Source organism: Camelus dromedarius, chromosome 29, assembly GCF_036321535.1.
Source record: "Camelus dromedarius isolate mCamDro1 chromosome 29, mCamDro1.pat, whole genome shotgun sequence".
In the NCBI taxonomy this organism is placed as follows: domain Eukaryota; kingdom Metazoa; phylum Chordata; class Mammalia; order Artiodactyla; family Camelidae; genus Camelus; species Camelus dromedarius.
Genome location: NC_087464.1, coordinates 16427291 through 16447139, shown reverse-complemented (window position 1 = coordinate 16447139; position 19849 = coordinate 16427291). Strand labels below are relative to the sequence as shown.

Below are 19849 nucleotides of genomic sequence, written 5' to 3'. Positions count from 1 at the left end.
ATTTAGCACCTAGTACATGCCAGGCACTGTTCTGTCACCAGAAATGCTGCAGGAAGAATTTCTGGTCTTAATAGGAAGAAGGAAAACATGGTCTCAGAGTCCTCCCGGTTTAATAATTGCATGGGCATGAAGGCACCGTCTAGCAGCTGCCACTCAAAGTGCGGTTCCTGGACCAGCAGCATCCGTGTGGAGCTGGTTAGAAATGCGAACCTCAGGCCCCACCCTGGACCTACTGAATCAGTATCTGCATTTTCACAAAATCCCAGGTGATTTGCATCCGCATTACCTTTTGCCAAGCACAGCCCTAGTCCTGGGACAGCCTGCATTGCTCTTACCAGCAACAGTTAGTCGTGGGCTGACTACAGCTATAAGTTTAAGGACATATTGGAAAGTTAAGGAGGAGTGTCACCCTAAAATTAACTGATGACCACAAATGCATCCCCAGCCAGCAGCTCAGGGGCCCCGCTGAGTTGGCTGAAGGCTCTGAGCTGTACCGAGGCTCATAGGATGTTGCTCAGGCTGAGGGGCCTTGGTCTGGGGGCTGGGTAGGGAGGAGGCCTGCCGAAGGCTTGGTGCCAGCCTCCGGGCTCCCTTCTGTGCCCAGTGGGCCCCATTCTATCTTGAGTAGAGTCTCCTCAGCTGGCCTGGGGTTAGTATGGGGCTGCTTTGTGCTTTCTTTGATGTACAGGCCAAGGGAGCTGCTAAGAGGGGTCTGTCTTAGTGGGTGGGCAGAGTGGTGCCTACGTGGAGCCTGGGTAGGCTGGAATTCTGATTTTCTGTGCTACCCTCTGGGAGATGGGATGCCCCTCAGTCACTGACTCCCTAAGCATTTGCTAATCACCTACTGTGTGCCAGGCACTTTGCAAATATCATGTGATTAATCGTGCCACAATGTTTTATGGCTGGGAGCCAAGTCTTGGATTGGTGAGATGACTTGCCGAGGCTTCTCAGGGGGCTGCACTGCATGCCTGACCTGAGACTGCTGTGGCCTGGAGCCTGGAAGGCCTCAGGATGGTCTGGAGCAAGTGGCAGGGAAGGGATGGATCTAGTGGGAACTGAAGCACGTGGGCATCCAGCATGGGCCCTCATGGAGTTTGCAGTCCTGGGAGTGTTAGACAAGTGTGCACATGAGTCTGAGATAAGGCGGAGGATCTGGGAAGTTCACCTGGCTGCTGAGGGGGGGTCACAAAGTTGGCAAAGGTCATGTCACACTCCTGGGGCTCAGCCAGGGTCTCTTTCCTGCAAGACCTGCACGAGGACTCACCCCGGCCTGCTTTCCAGCAGTTTCTTTTCAACCTTTCTGGCTATTGATTTTTAATATTAAAAATAAAAAAATTAGTATCTTACCTTGTTCTTTTGTCTTATTTTCATGTATATATTTTACTGTTCTGACTTGTACTATTCCCCATTATTTTTCCTTTTTCAATGATCTCATTTTACCTTCTGTCCTTTCAAACCTTTTAAGCCTTCTGGTCTCCTTTTGGATCCTCTCTTTAATTATGTTTATTGTTGAATTTCCTTTCAATTAAAAAAATCATATTTTTCTGACTTGAAAAGCACAATGCATTTTTATTGCTAAATGTTTGGAAAATATAGGAAAGGGTATAAAGAAGAAAATTAAAATATCTCATTAAGCTCTACTCTAGGGATAACCACTGTTATTGTATTATTCTATTCTTTTCAACTACTTTTTCTGCTCATAAACAATTCTAGATATTGCTTTAACCCTTAGTTTGCCATCTGTGTTGCAAATATTTTTCCATGATTTGATATACGTTGAAAAAGATTACTATTTTTTTTAACAGCAAACGTTGCATATGCTTGCTATGGAAATGACAGACATTACTAACAGGTCTACAGCAAAATTGCAGTGCGCCCTACTCCACCCCCTCACCCCTGTCCCTGGGAAAACTAGCCTGAGATAACCACTCCAAATTGTTTGGCATCCATCTTTCTAGACTTTGAAAATACATTTTCATGTGTGTTTTACACATACTGTTGTACTGGACATACTGTTCTGCCTTTTGCTTTTTCATTCAACAACACATGATGGGTATCTTTTGACATCATCCCTGAGCGGTGTGGAGGTGGGGTTTTGAAGGGACCGCAACCAGGAACCCCTGGAAGGTCACACTTGCCCATCACATGAAAGATTCCGAAAGGAGCTCATGTCCCTGGATCAGCAGCCAAATGAGGATCGAAGCACCATTCATTTCATTAGCAGAGCAAATGCCTGATGCGAGAGAGGCCTGGGTTTGAGAACCAGCACAAAATGTGGGCCCTGATGCTTCCATCTTGTAGCAATTACTTTTTACTGCACTTTGCACACAGGAGGTGAGTTTCAGCCAGCACTGCTAGGTGACAGAGGACTGGGGGTGTTAGAAAGTGACTTCTCCCCTTTCCTGGCTCCCTCTCAGGAGAGGTGCTAGAGCAGCCAGCTGGAGAGGGTGGAGCTCTGCAGGGGCTTTTCTGAGTCTCTTGGATTCCATTGTAGTGATGCTAACAACCAACACGGTTCTAAGTACGCGTTACATATGCTAACTCGGTTATTCCTCATAAGAGCCTTGAAAGGGAGGTAGTACTATAATACTATTTTAGGATAATAGTACTTTACAGAGGAGAAAACTGAGGCACAGAGTGGCTGACTAACTTGTCAAAGGCCACAGAGCTAGACAGATGTAGAACCTGGATTTGAAAGCAGGCAGTCTAAAGTCTGTGTTCTTCACTAATATGCTATTCTAGCTTACTAGCTAGTTTAGAGTTGCTTCTAGTTGTTCACACCATCCAGATCTAGCATCTGGGTTCATGGAATCACTTCTTCCTACAGCACGATGCCACGTTGCCACAGTGTCCTCTGGTTATAAAGTGATGACTAGACATTGCCTGTTGCAGTCACACTGCAACCATGTGACCATGCATCCTCATTTGTCTTCTGGGTCAGGAGGCTGAGGGCAATCTGAACTCGCGGGCCTGGCCACAGTCTCACACAGGACTCAGGGATAGAAGCTGGATGGTAGCACAGAGCCTGGGCTGAGTCTGGGCATCTGACTAGCCCAGAGGTAAGGGGGATCTGAAGCAGGTCAGCAGATCCCAGGGTGAGGGCAGAAGGTAGGGCTTGGCCAGGCCAGTCTCAAGGAAGCCTGAGAGTGATGAGAACATCAGGGTGTGCATGGAGGGGCTGCATAGGGAAGACCACGCATGGGCATGTCCATTCAACACAGTGACGCACCCCTGCTAAGCAGGACCCAATCTAAGCCCAGCAACTCCTCCTCCTCCAGGCTTGGGGGTGTGAGAGGAAGCGGCAGAGAAATCTTCCCTGCATGTAGAGCTAATGCATTCTTTTACACCACAGCACATCATGCAGTCAGAAGAATTAATTTACGAACGTTTAGGTTCTCTCTCTCTTTCTGTCTCTCTTTTGAAATACAGGCAGAGCTGCAGTGCATAAATTCCACTCCCTCTACCAAGTGCTCCATTTTCCCAGGTCTTCTTTCGTGACTTCCAATAAAGTTATTAGGCATTCCACATTTCCTCTTAAATTTATTCCTAGGTATTTTATAGCTGTTATTATTGTGAACTTATGGTGTTTAAAATACCTTTATTACAGTTTAATGTGTTTATATTGTCAAGTCCATCAACCTGTCCCTTTGTGCTTGCCAACTTTGATACGAGGCTTAGAACAGCCTTCTCCACTCTAAGATGTTGGAACTGTTTGCTTGTATTTCCTTCGAAAACTTTATGCTTTTACTTAGTAAGATTAAAGTTTTTTGTTTGCATTTAAATCACGTGGGGGTTTGTTTAGCATCTGGTATGAGGTAGAGCTCAACTTTATCTTCCCAACTGTTAGCCAGTTGAACCAATGAAATGTACTGAACTGCCTATCTTTTCCCCATTGACCGAAATCCCATTGTTACCACACATCAAATTCTTATATCTATTGAATCTCTTTCTCAGTTTTCTATTCCGTTCTATTGATCTGTTATTCCCAGGCTGATACTACAAAATGACTTTATTTCTTATTAGAAAAGCAATAAAGGCTTATTACAGGAAGATCAGAAAATACACAGACACAAAGAAATAAAAAACACTTGTGATTGCATCCAGGGATAACTACCATTTTACCTTGGTGTATATCACTCCAAATCATTTAATTTATGTAAACACGTATAAATGTATATTCATAGTACAATTAAGACCATGCCATAGAAATAGTTTTGTAGAACTTTTTCACTTTATGATACTTCAGTAATGTTTCCTTGCCAGTAAATCCTCTTCTTTTTTAAACTTTTTCATTGTAAAATATAATGTGCATACAGAAAAGTACACAAAACAAACATATTTAACTCAATGACCACAAAGTGAACATCCAGGTAACCACTACCCAAGATGAGAAACACACATTATTAGCACCTTGGAGGCCCATCTTGTGTTCTCTCTTTTTTTTTTTTTTTTTTGAGGTGGGTAGGTAATTAGATTCATTTATTTATTTTTAAATGGAGGTACTGGGAATTGAACCCAGGACCTTGTGCATCCTCGGCACGCACCCTACCACTGAGCTATACCCTCTGCACAAGAACTACTATAATTTTTTTGGATATGTCTTCTGGTATATATATGCCCATTTTTCTATTGATTGTGTACCTAGCCGTGGAACAGGTAGGTCATAGCAGACACATATGTTTAGCTTTTATAGATACTGAAACAGTTTTTTAAATGATTGTACCCTCCCATTAGCTGAAAATTTTAGTTGCTTCATGACATGAGTTTTTCTAATTAAAAATTTTTTCAGCTTTATTAAGGTATAATTGATAAAAGGTATGTATATTTAAGGTGTATGATTTGATGTTTTGATGTATGTTTACATCATGAAATGACCACCATAATCAAGTTGATTTACCTATCCATCACCTCCCATAGTTACCTTTTTTTGTGTGTGTGGTGAAAACACTTAAGATCTACCCTGTTAGCAAATTTCAAGTGTACAATACAGTATTGTTAACTATAGTCACCATGCTGTACATGAGATCCCCAAATACACATCTTGCATAACTGAAACCTTGTACCTTCTGACCAACATCTCCCCACTTCCTCTACTCCCCAACCCCTGGCAACCACCATTCAACTTTCTGCTTCTATGAGTTTAACATATAAGTGAGATCATGAAGTATTTCTCTTATTTCACTTAGCATAATGTCCTCAGGTTTCATCCATGTTGTTGCAAATGACAGGATTTCCTTCTTTATTGAGGCTGAATAATATTCTATTCTATATGTCACATTTTATTCATCCATTCATCTGTTTAACATTTAGGTTGTTTCCATATCTTGGCTATTATGAATAATGTTGCAATGAATATGGGTGCACAGATATCTCTTTGAGATACTGATTTCATTTCCTTTGGATATATATCAGAAATGGGATTGCTGGATCATTTGGTAGTTCTATTTTTAACTTTTTGAGGAATCTCTGTAGTGTTTTCCATAATGGCTGTACTACCTTACATTCCTACCAACAGTGAACAAAAGTTCCCATTTCTCCACATCCTCACCAACATAATTTTCTCTTTTTGATAACAGCCACTCTAATAGGTATGAGGTGATATTTCACTGTGATTTTGACTTGTATTTTCCTGATGATTAGTGGCTTTGAGCAGCTTTTCATATTTGTTGGCCTTTTGTATGTTCTTTTTTGAGAAATGTCTATTCAGGTCCTTTGCCCATTTTAAAATCAGGTCATTTGTTTTTTGGCTGTTGAGTTGAGTTCTTTATTTATTTTGTACTCCATGAATCAAGATGTCCATTTCCCTTCTTAGATTTGGGAAGTTCTCAGCCATTTTTTCTTTAGATAGGTTTTCTGCCCTTTGTCTGTCCATTATCTGTCACTCTCTTCTTTCCTGGGATTCACATAATGCATATATTATTTCAGTTGATAGGATCCATAAATCTCAAATGCTTTCTTCACTCTTTTTCATTCTTTTTTCTTTTTGTTTCTCTGACTGGATAATTTCAAATAACCTGTCTTTGAGTTCACCGATTCTTTCTTCTGCAAGAATGAATCTGTTGTGAAGCTCACTGTTGAATTTTTCAGTTCGGTCATTGTATTCTTCAGCTCCAGGATTTCTGTTTGGTTCTTTATAAACTTCTTTCATGTATTGTTTTCCTGATTTTGTTTACTTGTTTATCTGTGTTCTCTTACAGCCCACTGAGTTACTTTAAGATGATTATTTTGAATTCTCTGTCAAGCGGTTCATGGATCTCCATTTCTTTAGGATCAGTTCCTGGAGCTTTATTAGTGTCCTTTGTTTTGTCATGACTGCCTAATTCTTCATGGTCTGTATAACCTTGCATTGGTGTCTGTGCATTTGAAGAAGCAAACACTTCTAGTCTTGACTGGTTTTAGCAGGTAAAGACCTTCTCCTGTTGAGTCCCCAGATTGAAAGGACTGCCTCTAGGGCTGTGGTTAAGTAGGGCTGGAGCCAGGTCATGGGGCTGCTTCTTGGTTCAAAGTTGGGTTTGGAGACAGTGGGCTTGTTATCAGAGGTGTGAATGGCTGTGGCTCCTGCTGGGTCCCTGAGCAGGCAGAACTGCCCCTGGAACCACATAAAGCAGGGCTGGAGCTGGGTCACAGGGCTGCTTCAGGGTTTGCAGTCACGTCCGAGGTCAGCAGGCCTGTTATAGGGGGTTCCTCCTAGCTCCTTTGGCAAATGGGGTTGATGGCAGGACTGTGGACATGTGGGGCTGGAGCTGAGGAGGAAAGGGCTACTTCTGGGTCCCGAGGGTTCTTATTCACCCCTATTCTCCAGAACTTAATAACTCCTAACTTCTTGACTTTAGTAAAGTCGTATCTGTTGTTTTGATTTGCATTTTTCTCATTACTGGTGAAACTGAACATCCCTTCATGTGCTTACTAGCCAGGTGTGTTTCCCCTTCGGTGCATTAACTAGCAAATCCTTTGCCATTTTAAAAACTGAGTTTCCTGTCTTCTTCTTGCTGATCTGCAGTTCTTGAATGTTCTAGCTATGGCTCTGTTCTTGGCTTTGCACAAATTTTTCTCAGACTGTCATTAGTCTGCTCACTTTGTCTACAGGGCACTCTATTGAACTCAAATCTTTAAATGGTCAAATGCATTGATTTTTTTTTTTTGACCTTAAATTAAAAAAACTCTTGTTTAAGAGCTCCTTCCCTCCCCAAGGTTATAAAGCTATTCTGTTTCCTTCTAATAGTTTTTACCCCTGAACCTACCACCATGACTCTGGGTCTCAGGGTCTCTCATCAGCCAACTCCCCTGCAAATTCAAACTTTTCTGTGAAAGCGTTGCCTTTACTTTCTTGCTCTAAACAAATTCTGACCCTCCCCGGAAATGCTGCTGAACCCAGGCTACTGAGTAGACGCTAAAGCACACAGGGATAAATTAGAAAGAGTCATCTCCTCTGGGCAACAGAGGCCCCAGGCACAGGAGTGGTGAGGGGAATGTGGACTGGATTTTTTTTTCCTGCTTGCCCTCTTGCTGGGAATCTTTGTGCAAGGCACATTCCTGGCCAAAGTGTGGTTTTATTCTAGCTCTTGTCATCTTTTACCTCAAAAAGTTCAATTCCTAAACACTGTACTCTCTGACCACCTCCTCCCATATTTCATGCTCCATCAATGTCTCAACCCTGCAGTAACCTCCAATGCATTGATCACTTTCTCAGTGTACATCAACCATCTTTCTTCAGCCCCCTTCCACCAGCTACCCTCATTACACAGCTTAGCTTCCATTATCACATCATCATAGCCCCTTCCTTGCACTCTCAACTCCCCTGGCAAAACTCTCACCCAGGTTGCTTCAACCTTCCTCTAACTCTGTAGCTGCACATGAACTAACTGCTGAAAATCCATGATCTTGCTGAAGACTCTCACTTTTAATTTGTGACCAAACATCTCAACATTACTGACTATTCCTTCCATGAGGAATGCTCCTCCACCAGATGCTGAATGGCTTACTCCATTATTTAATTTAGGTCCATGCTCAAATGACCTCTTTAGAAAGGCCCTTCCTGATCATCCTCTGTAAAATCTGCCTCCTCCAGCACCATCTATCCCCCGTGCCCTGCTTTATTTTTCTTCATAGCATATATCATCTCCTAACATAATATTTAATTCTTGTTGTCTATTTTCCCCATCCTCCACTTGAGTGGAAGCTTACTGAAGTCTCCTTGCCTGTCCTGGTCCATGCTGTATCCCCAGCAGCTAGAATGGTCTTGTCACACGGGAAACACTCAGCAAATAATTTTGAAATGAACGAATGACGGTGGGCTCCAGAATGGACGTCCCAAAATATCAAAAAAAAAAAATTGTGGAGGTATGGCCAATATGGCCCTGAGCTCACCTCCTGCCATGGGCACACCAAAATTACCACTATTTGCAGAACAACTGTCTATGAGGATGACATGAAGACTAGCAGAAAAGATTTTCTGCAACTGAAGATACAAAAAAGGCACCACAATGAGATGGGGAGAGGGGCAAAAATGCAGCATAGTCAAGACACACACCCCGGGAGGTGACTTACAAACGGAAGGATAATCACAACTGTAGGGATTCTCCCCACTTACTGAAGAAGTTGTCTCTCCTCCATTATATATTCTAGCTCCCTTGTCATAGATTAATTGACCATATAAGAGTGGGTTTATTTCAGGGCTTTCTATTCTATGATCTATGTGTCTGCTTTTAGGCCATGCTATTTTTTAATGTAATTTTTTTAGTCGATGAAAGTGTTTTCTTTCTTTTTAATTTTTAAATTTTTTTACATTTTATTGAAGTACATTTGATTTACAATGTTGTGTTAGTTTCTGGTGTGCAGCATAGTGATTCAGTTATATATATGCATCTGGTCATGATGGGGTAGGAGGTGGGGGTCTGTGTAGGCATGTGCATGATAGCTAATCCTAATCTTCTGCAGTGGGAAGTCAAATGATAATCTCCTAAAATGAAAAATCAAGGACTATTTTTTAATGCATATTATTTGGAAGACGTTTTAGGGGAGGAGAGAGTTTTCCTCCACCCTCACAGAGTCCCTGACTGGGTCTGAAAATTAAACTGACAAAGACAGACTAACTGGAGAAAAGCCTAAAAATCTTACTGAATTTTTATGTGTATATGGGAGCCTTCACAAGAGAATGAAGGCCCAAAGAAGTGACCAGAGCAGGAAGCTTTTATACCTTTTTAGATAAAGAAACAATAAATTTGTGAAGCATTGACAAGACAAAGGGGTTTGGGCTGGGGTTAGTAAATGGTGAAGGAGTAACTAGGCCGATTAAGTTTAGTTTAACAAGGTTTGTTTATACAGACTTCTTGGCCCTGAATTCCCCATCTCTCGTGATAAGAACGTCTTCTCCCCTTCCGGTGCATGGAGGGTACCTTGCACGTGAGAGATTTATGGCCTGTTTCACAGAGGAAGGGGGTAGGGGGAGGTCAGAGTGACCTTCCTGACTCTGCTGTTTTAAAAACAATTCCTTCAACTTCAAATATGTAATTTGCCAGGGTGCCATATTTTGGGTAGCATGTCCTGAACCCCATCAGGATAAATACCCAGAAAAAAAAATATTGAGGTTAACAATGGTTGGTGTTCACCAGTGAGACTAAGTGGTAGGGTTGGAGGGAGACAGGGACTGCTGCTTTGCACTATAAGCCCTGTGGTTCTATTGCCAACTAAAAAGGAACGATTTAGTTGTATCACTGTAATAAAGGATAAAAAATTGAAAACATGAAAAAAATTATCTTCTATGCTGCCAAGAACTGAGGCCATTTTGAAAAATAATAAGATATTATAATAAGATACGGGGATAAAAATATAGTAACATGTTTCTCCAAAAAAAATAGACACGTGGCCAATAAGCACATGAAGAGATGCTCAACATCACCAAGCAAGAGGGAAATGCCGATTAAAACTACAACGAGGTGTCACCTCACAACAATTAGGATGGCTACTATGAGAAAAACAGAAAATGAGTGTTGGCGAGTACGTGGAGAAATTGTAATCCTTGTGCACCATTGTTGGGAATGTAAAATGGTGCAACTGCTATGGAAAATAGTATGGTGGTCCCTCAAAAAATTAAAAACAGAATTACTGCATGATCTAGCAAGTCCACTTCTGGGTATATAACTCAGAAGCATTGAATGCAGGGTCTCAAAGAGATATGTGTACATCCACATTCATGGTAGCATTATTCACAATAGCCAAAAGGTGGAAGCAACCCAAATGTTCATCGATAGATGAGTAGACAAATAAAATGTGGCATATTGATATAATGGAATGTTAGTTGGTTTTAAAAAGATAGGAAATCCTGTCACATGCTACAGTGAAATAAGCCAGACTCAAAAAGACAAATACTATACAATTTTACTTAGATAAGGTACTTAGAGTCATCAAATTCATGGACACAGAAAGTAGAATGGTGGTTGCCAGGGGCTTGGGGAGGGGGGACATGGGAGTTAGTGTTTAATGGGTACAGAGTTTCAGCTTCACAAGATGAAAAGAGTTCTGGAGATAGATGGTGGCAATGGTTGTACAACAATATGAACATATGTGGTACCACTGAACTTTACACTTAAAAATGGTTAAGATGGTAAATTCAATGTTTATGTTTTTTACTATAATTATTTGAAAAGTGGTATCATTTTTCAATTACAACAGAATGTAAAATTTGGAACATATGAATATTATTAATAAACGGGCTTAAAACTGCTTAAGATTTTAATGAAACAAAGTAAAAATTGTGTTATATATATATAAAAGATTATATTATAATCCAATTGTACCTTTAATAAATTGGTCCTTATGAAACTCAAATAGTATTGCAAATATACAGACCTATTGAAATTTTCTACTTAAACTTTCTGGGTAATATTTTCAAAGTATAATATTTCCCTAATTATTATTGACAGTAACAGTAACACATTATATTTTAATATTCACTTAATTCTATTTTTTGACCATCTTATGCTTTGGAGATTTTGGACAAAAACAATACTGACCTTAAAAATATCTTACTTTATCCCAGATTTGTGAGTAATTGGAAATCAATAGACTATTCCTGTGACAAAGACAAATAATGTCATAAATAAACTAAATGTTTACATTAAATTTTAAAATGAGTCTGTATTTAGCTGCACAACATAAAATGCAAAAGAGTTTTGTCTCTACTATAAAAGTGCATATTTCTCTAGATTCCAACCTTCATTACTCACATAAAACTCTATCAATAAATAGGTATTCTCTCTAATACGTCCCTAAGGGTAAATTAAGACATCTTTTCTTTTAAAAATAACCAGTATTGTGTCACAATGATGCTAATCACGAAAATCATCTAGACCTCTACACCCTAAATCAGTACGATAGTTGAGCTCAAATGAAAGGAAAAAAGATTCATGGACACAGCACAATCCCTACGTGAGATCTAACTCTGTGTTTTTGTCTAATGGTAAAATAAAGTGGTTTTTCCTAAGCCCAAAATGTTTTTTGGTTCTAGCAAAAGAATTAATGCGTTACTGGTTTGGGCTTAAAATTTTCCCATGTTAAGATTTAATTATGTTTTCAAATCAAGGCTTTTAAAACTACAAGTAAGACAATAATTCAATATTGTTTGCTATAACAATCTCTCACACATATGCATATATATGTGTGTGTGATATATATGGAGAGAGACAGGAAGAGAGAATAAACTTTCTTTGCATTTATTGCTCCTTATTTTCTGAATAATCAATTTTTAAACATTTCTGTCATAAACCACATTCTTTTACAAAGTTTAATACATTATGTTTCATACGTGTGATTGTATATGCATATATATAAATTGGGCCTAAAAAGGAACAACAAACAAATCAAAAACCTTGATAGTTCAGAAGAGGGAGGAGATGAACGTTTATATTTTTAAACAGTAGACAAATATAGAGAGTCTAGTAATTTTTATGTAGGAACTTTGCACATATAACCAGCACTGAATTAGAGAGAGGCCGATCTAAACTCGTATAGGATGGCTCAGGTTTTCCACCCATCTTTTATAAAGGAGATTTTTCACAGTAGCAACTAAACACATTTGCCACGTAAGGGTAAGTAGCAGAAAGTCTCCACCAGGTATAAATTGTAAGTTATTAGAACACTATCACCTCTAATTTGAAAAGAAATGCAAACAATTGAATCCAGCTATGCAAGCGTTTATACAATCATAGCAGAATCAGGAATTACGACCAATGCCTATCACCCGGTAGGTATAGTCACCATATGGCTACTGAGGACAATTCACTAGTTGTATTATCAATGCTGATATTACATTTCATCTCAGGAGAAAACAAACAAGTAATTATTGTTTTGGTTAGGATTTTCAGTTAAGGTTCATCACTCTATAAAATGAAAAGAATCACAAATTTAAACACTGACAACAAAAGACTTTTGAAAGACCCATCCTCCAGCCAGGATGCACTTGCCCACCAATGATATCAGGGCCATGAACATTACTAGTCAAATTATAAAGGGAATCTGCATCACTTGGAATTAGCAGGACCTATGGAATGCAAGATAGGATTCTGAAAAATAAACTGAACAAATTTTGCACAGAAACCTAATTCAGATGGCCAGATGCTTTGTCACTCTCCAGTCAACAAAAAGATGAAACTCTCCGTCTGCAGAGTCAGGACAAATCCCTTTTACATACTCTGTAGATACTTACGGAATGTAACTATAGTCATTGATCTGTTGAACACACTCTTGCATGTGTTCTTGAACACACAAAGAGAGTTTTATTTGGATTTATTGATTGTATTTGAACATGACTATATTCACAAGAATCTTAAACCACCCTATGAGACCCCCCCATCTGTGAAACACAACATTCCTTAAAACAATGCTATAAATATATTCACTATGCATGTATTTTCTTATGCCAAAATACAGAATGGATAAGCCAGAAAAATAAATAAACTTATTACCAATAGGAAAGGAAGGGAAGAGGGTGGAAGGGACAAAGGTATAAGTTATACTTTTCTGAATATACCTTGTTTTGTAGATTTGACTCTAGAATTATGTGAATGTTTAACGTAAGAGTAAAACAAACTTCAATCAAAATGTGTTGGCAATTTGTGTCTTCCTTTCTTTCTTCTTGATCAGTCTTTCTAGAGGTTGATCAATTTTATTGATCTTTTGAGAGAACTAGCTTTTGGTCTTATTGATTTTCTCTGTTTGCTTGTCTCCTATTTTATTGATTTCCGCTCTTATCTTATTTCTTTCCCTCTACTTACTTTGAGTTTAATTTGCTCTTCTTTTTCTAGTTGGTGGAAGACTGATTTTAGAAATTTCTCCTTTTCTAATACAAATATTTACACAGCTATACATTTCCCTCTAGGAAAGTTGCCTATGTGTATGTATGTGGATGCGTATGTGTTTGTGAAGATTTTGTTTTTAAATTACAAACCCAATTTCTTTCATAGATACAGGAATATTCAGATTGTCCATTTCTTCTTATGCCAGTTTTGGTAATTTGTGTTTTTCAGTGATTTTTCAAGGGATAGCCCAGGTGTTCACCGCTACCCCTCCTCTTAAGCTGGCTGGAACCCATCTCCAAGCCCTGAATGAGCTATGGGAATAGGCCAGCTCACAGCTCTCTTACAGCTGCTCTTTGCCTGCCCTGCAAATATGGACACTAAGTGTGTGCATAGCTGTAGGGTTGTCACTTCTCCCAGGATCTCTCGGTGGACAGAGCTAGGGAATGGATGTAAGGGTATTTCTATTTATTTATATTTATATCTACATGTACGTATTTATATCTACATATATTCCTTTATCTATTTATATTGAAAACCATAAGTTTTTATGGTTTTTATTTATATCTACATATATTCCTTTATCTATTTATATTGAAAACCATAAGTTCACATGATATCTCCATCTCCAATCCAACCCCGCAGGGTACACTGTAGCATTCTCTTTCTGTATTTGTAACTCCCTTCTCTGAGTGAGAAACTTGATTCCCATTGTCTTTGATACATTAAATTATACAATTAATCCCTTTGTATGTAGCTAGTCTATTGCTGCTGCCACCCTCCGGATCTCCCCTAGAAATGCCTTTCTTACTCACCTTGGGCTCTGTCACCTGACGAAGGATCACCTCTCCCACATGAAATCTATGTTGTTCAGATTTTCTATATCTTCGCTGAATATTTTCTTTTTTCTTTTTTTGCTGAATATCTTTCTGCTTGACCTATCAATATTCAAGAGAGGTATGTTGAAATCTCCCACTTTGATGATATATTTAAGAATTCCCCCACATCTTTATCAGTTTTTGTTTGTATACTTTATTACTTGCATACAAGATTAAAATTGTTATAACTTCTTGGAGAATTATGTCTTTCATAATATAGTGAACTTCTCCCTCTCTAATAATACTCTTTGTCTTAAAGACCATTTTATCTAATAATATGATTACACCATCTTTCTTTTAGTTTATGTTTACACAATGTTTTTTTCCATCCTTTTACCTTTAACATTTGTGTATCCTTATTTTAGGTGCATTTCATATAAATGATGTTTAACTGCATTTTTGAAAATCCAATGTCTGTCTTTATTTTTAAAAGGAGTTTAGACATTTAAAAATTATTTTAGTGATTAATATAATTGGAAGTGTTGGTAGCAATTAATTTATTATTTTGTTGCTTTTTCTCTTTTTTCATAACTCCTAATAAGACAATAGCCCATCACATTGATACTGTATTTTTACCGTTTAGTTTCATCTTAAAAATGTTTTAAAGACAACTTTGATCACCTTTAATTCTTATACCTCTTGTACTATCTAGTATTTAAATACTTTATTTGAAAGTATTTCTAGTGTAGATTTTTCTGTGGCAAACCTTAGCCCTGGTATACCTGATGATTTTTTTTTATCATGACTTCATATTTAAAAGAAAGTTTGACTGTATGTAAAATTTTAGGTCTCTAAATTCTTTTCCTTTCAACCATTTGAAAAGAAGTTTCCATTGCCTTTTTGCCTCCAGTACTACTGAAAAATTGATGTAAATTGGATCTTTTTCCTTCGATAAAATCTGTTCTTCTTGTAAAACTTAAAGTTTCTCTTTGTCTTTGACATTCTTAAATTTCTCTATTAGTCTCTAAGTGTGGGTTTTCCTTATTGCTCATTGGTCTGTGTGGCTCATTTCAATCTGAAATCTTTCATCTGAGTTTAATTCTGGTGAATTTGTCTCCATTATTTTTTCAATTACTTCCTCCTCTCCATTTTCCCCCCTCTTTCTAGAGTTTCATCTATTTTTTCCATTTAACTATGATTTCTATTGGCTATATTTTTTTGTGGTAGGCAGAATTATGTTCTCCCAAACATGTCCACGGCCTAATCCCTGGAACCTGTGAATATGTTAAATTACATGGCAAAGGGGAATTAAGTTTGCAGATGGAATTCAGGTTGCTAATTAGCTGACTTTAAAATAGGGTGAGGATCCTGAACTATCGAGGTGTGGCCAGTGTAATAATGACAGCGCTTAAACACGGAAGAGGGAAGCAGAAGAGTCTGGGAGAGACGGGGTATGAGAAAGACTCGACCAGGATGGCTTTGAAGCTGGAGGAAGGGGCCATGAGCTCAGTAACATGAACAGCCTCTTGAAGCTGCAAAAGGTAAGAAAATGGATTCTCCCCCCGAGCCTCCAGAAGGGAATGCAGCTCTGTCCACATCTTAATTTTAGCCCAGTGAGACCCATTTTGGACTTTTAAGTCCCAGAACTGTTGTTTTAAGCCACCAAGGTTGTGGCAATTTCTGATAGCAGCAACAGGAAACGAATACACTTTTTAAAATTGTTTTTCTTATTTCTTTTCCTACCATTTGTTGGAGTGATCACACTTATTTATTTATTATTGAAGTATCGTCAGTTTATAATGTGTCAATTTCTGGTGTACAGCATAATGTTTCAGTCATTCAAGTATATATACATAAATTCATTTTCATATTATTTTTCATTACAGGATATTGAATACAGTTCCCTGTTCTATATGGAAGAAACTTGTTAATCATACTTCTTTCTTTTTTTTTTTCCTCACTGATGGTTTGCAAACTCTATATGCCATTTCTGTTATTCAGTGGTTACCTTTAATGTTTTCACCTTTTTCCAATGCTATATGTGCACTTAGTATAAAACTCTAATCATTGTATCAGTTGTTATGCAAAAGAGCCATCGCCTCCAAAGTCCCCCCACCAATTCTTCCTCCCCAGCGGAAACCATTTTCACTCCTTCAGCTGATTCTTCTCATATTTACTTCTTTATCTCCAAATAATATCTCCAAGTGATACCTCTATCAGTACTTCTTGATTTTTCACTTTTAGTCATCATCCGTTGACTTTCCACTGGAGAGGATGAAGATTGAACTCTCACTATTGGTATACATGCACGCACACACATATACATACCTTCCCCAACCTACTACGCTGGTAGGAGGTGGGAGAATGCATGAATAAACTTTGGTATGTTCATATAGTGGACTATCACACAGCTGTAAAAAATGAATAAACTACAGTCCAGGCAACAATAGGCATGAATCTGCACAGTATAATGATGAGTAGGCATTACATATGTGATAAAGCTATTTTAAAAAGCAAGGGAGCACAGGGAACTATATTCAATATCTTGTAAGAACCTATAACGGAAAAGAGTCTGAAGTGTACACCTGAAACTAACACAACTGCATAAATCAGCTATAGTGAAATAGAAGATAAAAATAAAAAACCAAAAGCAGAGGAATGAGAACACAAAATTCAGGATGGTGGTTACCTTTAGTTGGGGGAGACTCAGATGGGAAAGGCAAGAAGCCCATAGATAGTTATTGGCTAGCTGGATGATGAATTTACGGGAGTTCCTTATATAAATCAATGCATCCATAAGCAAAGCAAAGTGAATAAAATGAGAGAGCATGCATAGGCTAAGCAACGAAAATGTGTTCTTAACTATATAAAAGTGTTCACAGTGGTACTGTGCATCAAGGCAAAAATTCTGGAAAATTAAGTTGTTTTCTAAATAATCTCCTGTCTTCCATTTTCTTTTTCTGGACTAATTATTTGACCATTGGACCTCCTGGATTGATCCTCTGTTTTCTGTTTTCAATCTCAGTGTCTCTTGGCTCTATTTTCTGAGAGATTTTCTCCACTTTAATTTCCAAATCTTCTTTTCTACTGTCATGTTTTTAATTTCCAAAAAGTTCATTTTTTATTCTCCAAATATTTCTTTTCTGTAGTATTCTTTCTTCGCAGTACATCCACCTCCAACTTCTACCCTAGGACTCAAGTTTCTTGGGTCCACTGCATTCTTTCCCACTTGTCCATCTGTTTATTGTCCTGCTCTTGTTCTCTCTACCATTCTCCACACCTCTCAGGTCTATGCTTTTAAAAAATATTTTGCTATAATTTTTATTGGTTTTTCAGGAATTTCTCTACCCTTAAAATTTTAATGCAAATATTTAGAACTATATTTATATGCCAGCTCTACAGTTTAATCTGAATTTATATCATACCTTCAAATAAAACAATTCTTTTACCCTTCTTCTCTCTTTGATTTCTCTCCTTCTTCCCACTTCCCATATTGAAATAATCAGAGATCCTCATTTCAGAGTTTTCTTTTAATCAGCACCTGCTTGGTCTTATCATAAAGTTTTACTGGCTTCTTTGTCTACTGGTCAGGAATGTAAGACTGACCACTTTTCTTAGAAAGACTGAGCCTTTCATGTAAGGATTATTGAAAAGGACTAAGATTTTAAAGGTAACTTTTTTTTTTTCACATTAGCCAGAGAATAGGACTTGGGAAAACCAGAAAAAAAAAAAAACCCAAAAAACACTACATCTTTTCCTCCACATCCCAGCTATCGTATTGCATTTTGAGACCCTGCTACATTTATAAAAATGAAAGCTTGGAAGGAACTTAAATGTATTGCAGTAGGGGAATGGTTTAACAAGTTTCTACACGTACATAAAATATAATTTTATATGATTATAAAAATTATCTTTATGGATTATTTTAATTATACAAGTAGAAGTCATGGAATAAATGTGTATATACTGAAAGATCTCAGTTATATATAAAAAAATAGACTGGAGGAAATTCATTAAAATGTTAACAATAGTTATTTTGAATGAAGGAGTATAGGTTATTTTCATTCCTTATATTTCTGTTTTTTAAATTTTCTACAGTGAACATGTAGATCTGAAAAAATAATAAATAATAAAATTTTAAAACAAAATCTCACATAGCATTGTCACAGGTGGATTTCTGAAGCCCCTCGCTCTTCTCAAATCAACATAACCCAACTGTAGCAGGATGTGGGTGACCTGGCTGTGGGAAATGATAACTTTTCCCTGTTCCCCAATATCCAGCCCAAGTACGACAGTTTGTAAGGAAAAATCCACAGGATATCTCTATAACACCAGCCCTCAAAGCAGAAATACAGTGTTTCTCCAAGATCGTTCACAAATGTTATTTATTGTTTAACACCACTTATTTCTTTATGAATAAGCCAGTGAGGAATTTTCCAGTCAGACTGGCATGCATGCTGGCAGACTCAGGAAAACCCTGATTCTGGCATTCTAACCCTCAGAGATCATTTACTTCCCCATGGAGTATCTAAGACGAAGATTTAAATACCATCAAAATGTGACCAGATGTCCAAGCAGACAGCCAGAGAAGAGTTACAAAGGGGAACTTGCCCTGTCGGTTTCTTGAATATCTCACAGAGCTACAAAAATTAAAACAGTGTAGTACTACACGGACAGATCAGTGGACCAGAATAAAAAGCCAAGAGATATTTGCAAGTAGAACTTCCACATTAAAAGAGAAAAATGACACAACAAAGATGGCATCTCAAATAACCTTTGGGGGATGTATTTAGTTCTGAATATAAGACAAATCAGGGGAATATGAGGAGTTGTTATAGATTAATAAGAATTAGCTCATATTTAATAACTGTGGACTCCATGGCTTACATATATGCTTTCTAATACTGTCCTTGCTTTGGTCTTCTATTCTAGTTTGCAGAGTTTGGGTCTTAATTTTTAAACTTTTACTTAAATTTTAAAAGTTTAAAAAGGTAGTTGTGATAATTACAAAGTGCTATGGGTATTCAAGGGAGTGATAAATCACATTAGCCTTAGGAGATTAGGGCAAGCTTCAGAGAAATGGTGGCATTCCAGATGAGTCTTGGAGGATGAGCCAAATTTTAGGAGATGGAGATGGTGAGGGAGTGGCATTCCTGGTAGAAGGAACAGAAAATACAAAGGCACAGAGGCAGAAAAGAACTGGGCTTTATGGTGGCGCAGGGAGTGGTCCTGTGTGGGTATACGTATTCATTTATTTACTTATTCCAAAATACTTGTTGAGGACCTAATATGTGCCAGACGCTTGCTTCTAGAGTTGGTTCAGCTGCTCAATAGCATCATCAAAGACTTCAGTCCTTTACAGATGTCTAGTTGTCCATTTTCTGTGTGTCAACAACAATCCCCACTGGGGACACAATGGCTGCAACGGCCCCTAGCATCAAATCCTCATATGACAACATGGAAGAAAGCAGTCTCCTCTCACCTGTCAATTATTATTAAGGAAGAAACCTCAGCAGCCCCCAGCAGACTTCCCTGAGGCTCAGGCCTCCCACACCCATATCCAATTATTGAACTCTCTGCTTCTCACATTCTGCCATGTTGCCTCTGACGGTTTGATAAATGGAGCTAGGCATATTGATTATCCATATGGCGAAAAAGTAATAAATTGTATCCCTTCCTCAGATCAACACACACAAAAAAATCAACTCTGGGGGTATTATAGACCTAAATGCCAGAAGT

The 19849-nt window shown here is 38.2% G+C and overlaps 1 long non-coding RNA gene and 1 other non-coding gene across 13 annotated transcripts in view; both read right to left on the bottom strand.

Annotated features, from left to right (window-relative positions):
- Window positions 1-19849, bottom strand: part of LOC105094680 (uncharacterized) — a 47264-nt gene that overhangs the window by 9440 nt on the left and 17975 nt on the right. For 10 of the 12 annotated variants that reach the window (XR_004132936.2, XR_010378274.1, XR_010378273.1 and 7 more), the window contains one exon: window positions 14108-14230. This is a non-coding gene — a long non-coding RNA (uncharacterized LOC105094680). Of the gene's footprint in view, window positions 1-11012; window positions 11072-14107; window positions 14231-19849 lie in introns of all 12 variants that reach the window. The other 2 variants (XR_010378279.1, XR_004132945.2) reach the window with 1 other exon arrangement.
- Window positions 4495-4566, bottom strand: TRNAP-AGG (transfer RNA proline (anticodon AGG)). The gene has a single exon. It is a non-coding gene; the product is annotated as a tRNA-Pro (tRNA).